The sequence below is a fragment of the Triticum dicoccoides genome, chromosome 5A (assembly GCF_002162155.2).
Source record: "Triticum dicoccoides isolate Atlit2015 ecotype Zavitan chromosome 5A, WEW_v2.0, whole genome shotgun sequence".
Classification (NCBI taxonomy): Eukaryota; Viridiplantae; Streptophyta; class Magnoliopsida; order Poales; family Poaceae; genus Triticum; species Triticum dicoccoides.
In genome coordinates, this window is record NC_041388.1 from 306,231,313 (window position 1) to 306,241,808 (window position 10,496).

The window sequence follows — 10,496 nt, forward strand, 5'->3', positions numbered from 1 at the left end:
TGGCCTCCTCCTTTGTTTCTTGACGTAGGGTCCAAGTCTCCTGGATCATGTTCGGTGAGAAAATCACGTTCCCGAAGGTTTCATTCCGTTTGGACTCCGTTTGATATTCCTTTTCTTCGAAACCCAAAAATAGGCAAAAAAACAACAATTCTGGGCTGGGCCTCCGATTAATAGGTTAGTCCCAAAAATAATATAAAAGTGGATAATAATGTCCAAAACAGTAGATAATATAGCATGGACCAATCAAAAATTATAGATACGTTGGAGACGTATCAGCCATAAAGGCTCTAAGTTTGGAGAGCTATGGAGCATATGTAGCCCGTTCTTTGGTAGTCAACCATTGCGGAAATGGATGTGTGTTGGTAAGCCGGTGAGGACGGTAGCCCGACAGAGGATTCTCATCATCAGGGGAGGTATCTTTACAATAAAATCAAGTCTGGTTCTAGTCTTTAGGATGGCTATGGAGTTTGGCATGAGGGAAACTGACATCTTTTCTCTTCTGAATTGAAACGCCGCCCAGTTCGGTATTTGCCCTGTCTACAAACTCAGTATGGTGGTTCAAATAGAAAAATTCCCGGAATAGCTCAACAGTTGGCTCCTCTTGCAGGTATGCTTCACAAAATACTTGAAAGTCGCAAACATTGGACACAGAGTTTGGTCCAATGTCTTGAGGATGGATCTGGAAATTGGCAAGCACATCACGAAAAAACTTGGACCTGGGCGGTTTAAAGCCACGGCTCATGTGATCGACAAACACTACTACTTCGCCATCTCTGGGGGTAGGAGGGTTTTGTGGACCGAGAACTCGCCACTGGATTTCACTTCGCTTCGGTAAAACGCCAGTTCTGACGCATCCATCCAGTTGCTCTTCGGTAACCCGGGAAGGGACCCAGTTACAGGCATAAAATTGTTTGGCCATTGCAAGCAAAGAGCTGGAAAAGATTAATGCCGGTTTATGATTCATAATTCACAAAGCATAAAGCGTAATAGGTTAAGAAAAAGGCATTCAAGCATGCAAAATTATTAAACCGGAGGCTGATGCTGTTATAAATGGTAAAGCGACAGGCGGTTTACAAGGGGACTAATGGCATATGATGGATTATTTTCTAAAAGGATAAACCGCCTACGCAGATGAGGAACGTACATATCTGAGGCAAAAAATGACTAAGTGAGGAAAAACAGGTTTCACAAGTTCGCATTGGCATTTTGGATCTACCACAGGTCAGGAAAAGAAAAATATTTAGACCTAAAAAGTTGGTTCTGGAGTAGTTCGCAAAAGTCCAGATCGGTTTTATACATAGAAGGCCTGGTTTGATAGCCAAGATAAAAGACTGTTATAGCTACCGCACGGAACGCATCAAAGTTGAGGTTTGCTGTGTATGAACTGACGAAGAACAAGAGAAAGAACAAAATGAACCCGTGTGAACCCTAAGTGGATCTACAGAGGAAAGAGGGAAAGACTTACCGAAGTTGTTGAAGCAGCGGAGGTGCGCCACTTTTTTATGGTGCGATCAGGTTGATGCAGCGGCCGACGGTGAGGCAGAGGCGAAAGCTCGACAACAGCGGCGGTGCTCGGGTGCAGAGGCGTCGCGAGGTGGAAGAAGAGATGAAGAAGCAACAGGAGGAAAAATAAAGGGATCCTCCACCCTATTTATAAGGCAAAGAGATAGGCGACAGGCGTGGGAATCGAGGAGCCCAAAAAATGGATATATAACAAGGTTGTCGCCTCGATTGTTGGATGCTCATTAATAAAGGGTATCTTCGACTTTAATGAACAAGTGACGTCACGGTAGTTTACTACAAATCTGGAGGATGACACCACGACGGTTTACAAGATCTATGCGAAGGTGCAAAAGGAGGAATTTTTCTAAGTGTTGAAGATTGACATGAACAAGTTCAAATCAATCTGGGGCCTAATGTTGGCGATATTACTATTAAGTATAAACCGGCCATGAGGGGCCGGGTTATGTTCACAAGGAGTTATTCATGCTTGAAGCCTATGAAGATAAAAGGGATGACGTTTTACAGAGGAGATCTAACATGAAGGCCCAGGGCCCAAAGGCGATTAGGGCCTGTAGATGTAAACCGCCATATGATATGTAACTTATGTTGTAAGGCAAGGAAAGGTAGAAACCGAGTCGGGCACATTTATGAACCGGCCTCGGGATTCTGTAAACTGCCGGGCATCAACCTGTGTATATAAAGGGACGACCCAGCGGCAGTTTAGGGAGAACGGACAACAACTCGAGAGCCAGGCAAAGCGGATTCGCTTCCTGGTCATCGAAACCCTAGCAATTCCATCACAACCGGATTAGGATTTTACCTTCACCGTAAGGGGCCGAACCAGTATAAACTCTTGTGTCCTTTGTCCGCTTTAACCCCTTTAAGATAACCCATAGCGATGGCTCCACGACTAAGTCCTTTCACGAGGACATCTGTCATGACAAAACCACGACACTCATGATCATAGTAAGGTAATCATGCCCTTGACTCAACACTAATCTTTATTATATATAGCTCACGGACTCGATTACATAGAAGGATCATAGAGCAAAACTAAAAACTTGATCATACTAAAACTTTATTCTACTAAATCAAGATATTACCAAAAGGATCAAACTAAGAAAAATGGTAAAGATAAAAGTGTGATGGTGATACGATACCGGGGCACTCCCCCAAGCTTGGCAGTTGCCAAGAGGAGTGCCCATACCCATGTGTTTATGTTTCCTTCCTCGGAGGTGGTGATGATGGAGTTGTTGATGATGTAGGCTTGTCATCCATCTTCGAAGGCATAGGCTCACCATCATAGAAGGATGACCGAGTCTCCAGGATCCTCAAATCTGCAGTCAAACTCATCCTCTTGAATCTATATTCATACTCACAGTTTTGGTTTTGCAGGTCATAGATCTGGGCTTGGAGGCACTCGATTTTCTCGTGAAGCTTGAAGATGGCCTCCCCAATGTTCTTGTCATCCAGCTTGTGGTTGTTGGTGAACTCCATGATCATTATATGATTGGAGTCGAGTCCACGTTCCACCATCTCATGGCACTTGAAAACTTGTTGCTCCAATGCCTCGAGCCTTGTCTCCACGCTTCCGGTCCTCCTTGGTCCCTCAACACCGCGGATGTGCAGCAACCCTCATGCATCTCAATGGTTTGAGGGTGTTGCAGCACCTCTGCGAGGTAGGGGTTGATGACCTTCTCGAAGAACTTGTCCTTGGGGGCACTTGAAGACGCCATGGTGATCTAGATCTGTCAGAAAATAGCTCGAAACAAAGACAGAAGATATTTGCATGATACAGTGGTAAAAACCTTCAGGAGATTATATAATGAATTTTTGCTGACCAAAGAAGTATCGTGCAAGAAAACGGAGTCCGGAGAGCACACGAGGTGCCCACAAGGCAGGGGGCACGCCCTCCACCCTCGTGGAAGCCTCGTGTCCTTCCCGGACTGCTTCTTATTTTCCTATTTTCTTAAATATTCCAAAACGGAGAAAAATTACCATTAGAACTGTTTTGGAGTCAGTTTACTTACCGTACCATGTACCTATTCCTTTTTGGAGTCTGAAACGTTCTGGAAAGTGTCCCTTATGTATTCCTCCGGGGTTACAGTTTCAATAACATTAGTTTCAACATTTATGGGATTACCTGAGATATAATGTTTGATTCTTTGACCGTTCACCACCCTCAGATTTGTGCCTTTGAAGTTCTTGATCTTTATGGCACCAGAATGATAGACCTCCTCGATGACGTAAGGACCTTCCCATTTAGAGAGGAGTTTTCCTGCAAAAGACCTTAAACGAGAGTTGTATAGCAATACATAATCACCTATATTAAACTCACGCTTTTGTATCCTTTTATCATGCCATCTTTTAACTTTTCCTTTAAACAGTTTGGCATTCTCATAAGCCTGGGTTCTCCATTCATCAAGTGAGCTAATGTCAAAAAGCCTCTTCTCACCGGCAAGTTTGAAATCATAATTGAGCTCTTTAATGGCCCAATATGCCTTATGTTCTAGTTCAAGAGTTAAGTGACATACTTTTCCATAAACCATTTTATACGGAGACATACCCATAGGATTTTTGTATGCAGTTCTATAAGCCCATAATGCATCATCAAGTTTCTTGGACCAATTCTTTCTAGATATATTAACAATATTTTGCAAAATTAATTTAAGCTCTCTATTACTCAATTCTACTTGACCACTAGACTGTGGATGATATGGAGATGCAATTCTATGATTAACATCATACTTAGCAAGAATTTTATGAAAAGCACCATGAATAAAATGTGAACCACCATCGGTCATTAGATATCTAGGGACCCCAAACCTTGGAAAAATAACTTCTTTAAGCATCTTAATAGAGGTGTTATGATCAGCACTACTAGGTGGAATAGCTTCTACCCACTTAGTAACGTAATCAACAGCAACTAAAATATGTGTATACCCATTAGAGGAAGGAAAAGGTCCCATATAATCAAAGCCCCAAACATCAAATGGTTCAATAACAAGTGAATAATTCATAGGCATTTTGTGATGTCTACTAATATTACCAATTCTTTGACATTCATCATAAGAAAAAACAAACTTACGGGAATCCTTGAAGAGAGTAGGCCAATAAAAACCGGATTGCAACACCTTATGTGCAGTTCTGTCTCCAGCATGGTGTCCTCCATAAGCCTCAGAGTGACACTTGCGTAGGATCTATTCCTGTTCATGCTCAGGTACACAATGTCTAATAACACCATCCACTCCTTCTTTATAAAGATGTGGGTCATCCCAGAAGTAATGTCTTAAATCATAGAAGAACTTTTTCTTTTGCTGCTATGTGAAACTAGGTGGTATAAACTTAGCAACAATATAATTAGCATAATCAGCATACCATGGAGCAGTACGAGAAGCATTTATGACAGCTAATTGATCATCAGGAAAGCTATCATCAATAGGTAGTGGGTCATCAAGAACATTCTCTAACCTAGACAAGTTGTCTGCAACGGGGTTCTCAGCTCCCTTTCTATCAATAATATGCAAATCAAATTCTTGTAGCAAGAGAACCCATCTAATAAGTCTAGGTTTAGCATCTTTATTTTCCATAAGATATTTAATAGCAGCATGATCAGTGTAAACAATTATTTTAGAATCAACAATGTAAGGTCTGAACTTATCACAAGCAAATACAACTGCTAAAAATTCCTTTTCAGTAGTAGCATAATTTCTTTGGGCACTGTCTAGAGTTTTACTAGCATATTGAATAACATTTAATTTCTTATCAACTCTTTGTCCTAGAACAGCCCCTACAGCATAATCACTAGCATCACACATGATTTCAAATGGTAAATTCCAATCAGGAGGCTGAACAATAGGTGCAGAAATCAAAGCTTCCTTAAGTATTTCAAATGCTTCCACACAATCATCATCAAAAACAAAAGGAACATCTTTTTGTAAGAGATTAGTCAGAGGCCGAGAAATTTTAGAAAAGTCCTTAATGAACCTCCTATAAAAACCAGCATGACCAAGGAAACTTCTTATACCTTTAATGTCCTTAGGACACGTCATCTTTTCAATAGCATCAACTTTAGCTTTATCAACTTCAATACCTCTTTCAGAAAATTTATGTCCCAAGACAATGCCTTCATTAACCATAAAGTGGCACTTCTCCCAATTCAAAACAAGATTAGTTTCTTCACATCTCTGCAAAACTCGATCAAGGTTGCTTAAGCAATCATCAAAAGAAGTTCCGTAAACAGAGAAATCATCCCTGAAAACCTCAACAATCTTTTCACAAAAGTCAGAGAATATAGCAGTCATACATCTTTGAAAGGTAGCAGGTGCATTAGTAAACCAAAAGGCATACGTCTATAAGCAAAGGTACTAAAAGGGCAAGTAAAAGTTGTCTTTTCTTGATCCTCTTTTGACACACGTATTTGAGAGAAACCAGAATAACCATCTAGAAAGCAAAAATGTGTATGCTTGGATAATCTTTCTAGCATTTGATCAATAAAAGGTAAAGGGTAATGATCCTTTTTAGTAGCTTTATTTAATTTGCGGAAATCAATTACCATTCTATAACCTATAACAATTCTTTGTGGGATCAATTCATCTTTATCATTAGGAATAACATTAATACCTCCCTTCTTAGGGACACAATGAACATGACTTAGCCACTGACTATCAGCAACGGGATAAATTATACCTGCCTCTAGAAGCTTTAGTATTTCTTATCTTACCACTTCTTTCATCTTAGGGTTTAATCATCGTTGGTGATCAACAAGTGGTTTAGCATCTTTCTCCAGTTTTATTTTGTGCTGGCATAGAGTGGGACTAATGCCCTTAAGATCATCAAGAGTATATCCAATAGCAGCACGATGCTTCTTTAGAGTTTTCAATAATTTCTTTTCTCCATGCTCTAAAAGGTTAGCACTAATAATAATAGGATATATCTCTTTCTCATCAAGATAAGCATATTTAAGAGTATCGGGTAAAGGTTTAAGCTCAAACACGGGATCACAGGTGGAGGAGGATCCCATAAGATTTCAACAGGAAAGTTGTGCTTCAAAATAGGTCTCCGTTTAACGAATACTTCATCTATTTCTCTTCTTTCATTCATAAACATATCATTTTTATGGTCTAGCAAATATTGTTCTAAAGGATCACTAGGAGGCACGGCAATAGAAGCAAGACCAATAATTTCATCTTTACTAGGAAATTCTTTATCATGGGGTTTTCTATGAAATTTAGCAAAATTAAATTCATGGGACATATCCCCTAAACCAATAGAAACAATATTTTATTGCAGTATATCTTAGAATTAACAGTATTCAAGAAGGGTCTACCAAATATAATGGGACAAAAGTTATCTTGTGGGGAACCAAGAACAATAAAATCAGCATGGTATTTAACTTTCCCACGCAAGACTTCAACATCTCTAACAATCCCAATTGGTGAAATTGTATCTCTATTGGCAAGCTTAATTGTAATATCAATCTCTTCTATCTCAGCAGGTGCAATATCATGCATAATTTCTTTGTATAAGATGAGGTATTGCACTTGCACTGGCACCCATATCACATAAGACATGATAGCAATGATCTCCTATTTTAACAGAAATAACAGGCATGCCTACAACAGGTCTATGTTTATTTTTAGTATCAGGTCTAGCAATTCTAGCAGCTTCACCACAGAAGTAAATAATATGCCCATCAATATTATCGGCCAAGAGATCTTTAACCATAGCAACACTAGGTTCAACTTTAATTTTCTCAGGGGGTTTGGGTGTCTTAATATTACTTTTGTTGACCACAGTTGAAGCTTTAGCATGATCCTTTATTCTAACAGGGAAAGGTGGTTTCTCAATATAAGCAGTAGGAACAACATGATCATTATAAGTGATAGTCTTTTCTTCAACTTTAATAGGTGCAACTACTTTTACTTCAATGGGAGGATTATATTTAAACCACTTCTCCTTAGGGATATCAACATGAGTAGCAAAGGATTCACAGAAAGAAGCTACTATCTCAGAGTCAAGTCTATATTTAGTGCTAAATTCACGAAAAGCATTGGTATCCATAAAAGATTTAACACAATCAAACTTAGGTGTTATACCTGACTCCTTACCTTCGTCGAGGTCCCAATCTTCAGAGTTGCGTTTAATTATCTCCAATAAATCCCATTTGAATTCAATAGTCTTCATCATAAAAGATCCAGTACAAGAAGTATCGAGCATGGATCGATTACTGAGAGGAAGCCGAGCATAAATTTTTTGAATAATCATTTCCTTTGAGAGCTCATGATTGGGGCATGAATGTAACATTGAATTAAGCCTCCCCCAAGCTTGAGAGATGCTTCCTCCTTCGCGAGGCAAAAATTATATATATAATTACGATCACGATGAACCAGATGCATAGGATAAAACTTCTGATGAAATTACAATTTCAATCGGTTGTAGTTCCATGATCCCATATCATCACATAGCCTAAACCATGTCAATGCCTCTCCTTCAAAGATAAAGGGAAGAACTTATTCTTGATAAAATCCTCGGGCATACCTGCAAGCTTAAATAATCCACAAACTTCATTGATGTCTAATACACAACCTTCTTCTTGTAGACGTTGTTGGGCCTCCAAGTGCAGATGTTTGTAGGACAGTAGCAAATTTCCCTCAAGTGGATGACCTAAGGTTTATCAATCCGTAGGAGGCGTAGGATGAAGATGGTCTCTCTCAAGCAACCCTGCAACCAAATAACAAAGAGTCTCTTGTGTCCCCAACACACCCAATACAATGGTAAATTGTATAGGTGCACTAGTTCGGCGAAGACATGGTGATACAAGTGGTATATGTATGGTAGATAAAGGTATTTGTAATCTGAAAATATAAAAACAACAAGGTAGCAAGTGGTAAAAGTGAGCATAAATGGTATTGCAATAAAGGAAACAAGGCCTAGGGTTCATACTTTCGCTGGTGTAAGTTCCCTCAACAATGCTAACATAATTGGATCACATAACTATCCCTCAACATGCAACAAAGAGTCACTCCAAAGTCACTAATAGCAGAGAACGAACGAAGAGATTATGGTAGGGTACGAAACCACCTCAAAGTTATTCTTTCCAATCAGTCCGTTGGGCTATTCCTATAAGTGTCACAAACAGCCCTAGAGTTCGTACTAGAATAACACCTTAAGACACAAATCAACCAAAACCCTAATGTCACCTAGATACTCCAATGTCACCTCAAGTATCTGTGGGTATGATTATACGATATGCATCACACAATCTCCGATTCATCTATTCAACCAACACATAGGACTTCAAAGAGTGCCCCAAAGTTTCTACCGGAGAATCATGACGAAAACATGTGCCAACCCTTATGCATAGGTTCATGGGCGGAACCCGCAAGTTGATCACCAAAACATACATTAAGTGAATCACGTGGTATCCCATTGTCACCACAGATACACACGGCAAGACATACATCAAGTGTTCTCAAATCTTTAAAGACTCAATCCGATAAGATAACTTCAAAGGGAAAACTCAATCCATTACAAGAGAGTAGAGGGGGGGGGGGAGAAAACATCAGAGGATCCAAATATAATAGCAAAGCTCATGATACATCAAGATCGTACCACCTCAAGAACACGAGAGAGAGAGAGAGAGAGAGAGATCAAACACATAGCTACTGGTACATACCCTCAGCCCCGAGGGAGAACTACTCCCTCCTCATCATGGAGAGCACCGGGATGGTGAAGATGGCCACCGGAGAGGGATTGCCCCCTCCGGCAGGGTGCCGGAACGGGTCTAGATTGGCTTTCGGTGGCTACGGAGGCTTCTGGTGGCAGAACTCCCGATCTATTGTGCTCCCGGATGTTTTTAGGGTATATGGAGATATATAGGCGGAAGAAGTATGTCAGGGGAGCCACAAGGGGCCCACGAGGGTGGAGGGCGCGCCCGGGAGGGTGGGAGCGTCCCCCTACCTCGTGGCCTCCTCGAAGCTTCCTTGACGTAGACTCCAAGTCTCCCAGGTTGCTTTCCTTCCAAAAATGAGTTCCGTGAAGTTTCAGGTCAATTGGACTCCGTTTGATTTTCCTTTTCCGCGAAACACTGAAACAAGGAAAAAAAATAGGAACTGGCACTGGGCTCTGGGTTAATAGGTTAGTCCCAAAAAAATATAAAAGTGCATAATAAAGCCCATATACATCCAAAGTTGATAATATAATAGCATGGAACAATAAAAAATTATAGATACGTTGGAGACGTATCAGCATCCCCAAGCTTAATTCCTGCTCGTCCTCGAGTAGGTAAATGATTAAAACAAAAATTTTGATGTGGAATGCTACCTAACATATTTATCCATGTAGTTCTGTTTATTGTGGCAAGAATATTCAGATCCATAAGATTCAAGACAAAAGTTTAATATTGACATAAAAATAATAATACTTCAAGCATACTAACAAAGCAATCATGTCTTCTCAAAATAACATGGCCAAAGAAAGCTATCCCTACAAAATCATATAGTCTGACTATGCTCTATCTTCACCACACAAAATATTTAAATCATGCACAACCCCAATGACAAGCCAAGCAATTGTTTCATACTTTTGATGTTCTCAAACTTTTTCAATCTTCACGCAATACATGAGCGTGAGCCATGGATATAGCACTATAGGTGGAATAGAAGGGTGGTTGTGGAGAAGACAAAAAGGGAGAAGATAGTCTCACATAGACTAGGCGTATCAACGGGCTATGGAGATGCCCATCAATAGATATCAATGTGAGTGAGTAGGGATTTCCATGCAACGGATGCACTAGAGCTATAAATATATGAAAGCTCAACAAAAGAAACTAGTGGGTGTGCATCCAACTCGCTTGCTCACGAAGACCTAGGGCATTTTGAGGAAGCCCATCATTGGAATATACAAGCCAAGTTCTATAATGAAATATTCCCACTTAGTATATGAAAGTGACAACATAGGAGACTCTCTATCATGAAGATCATGGTGCTACT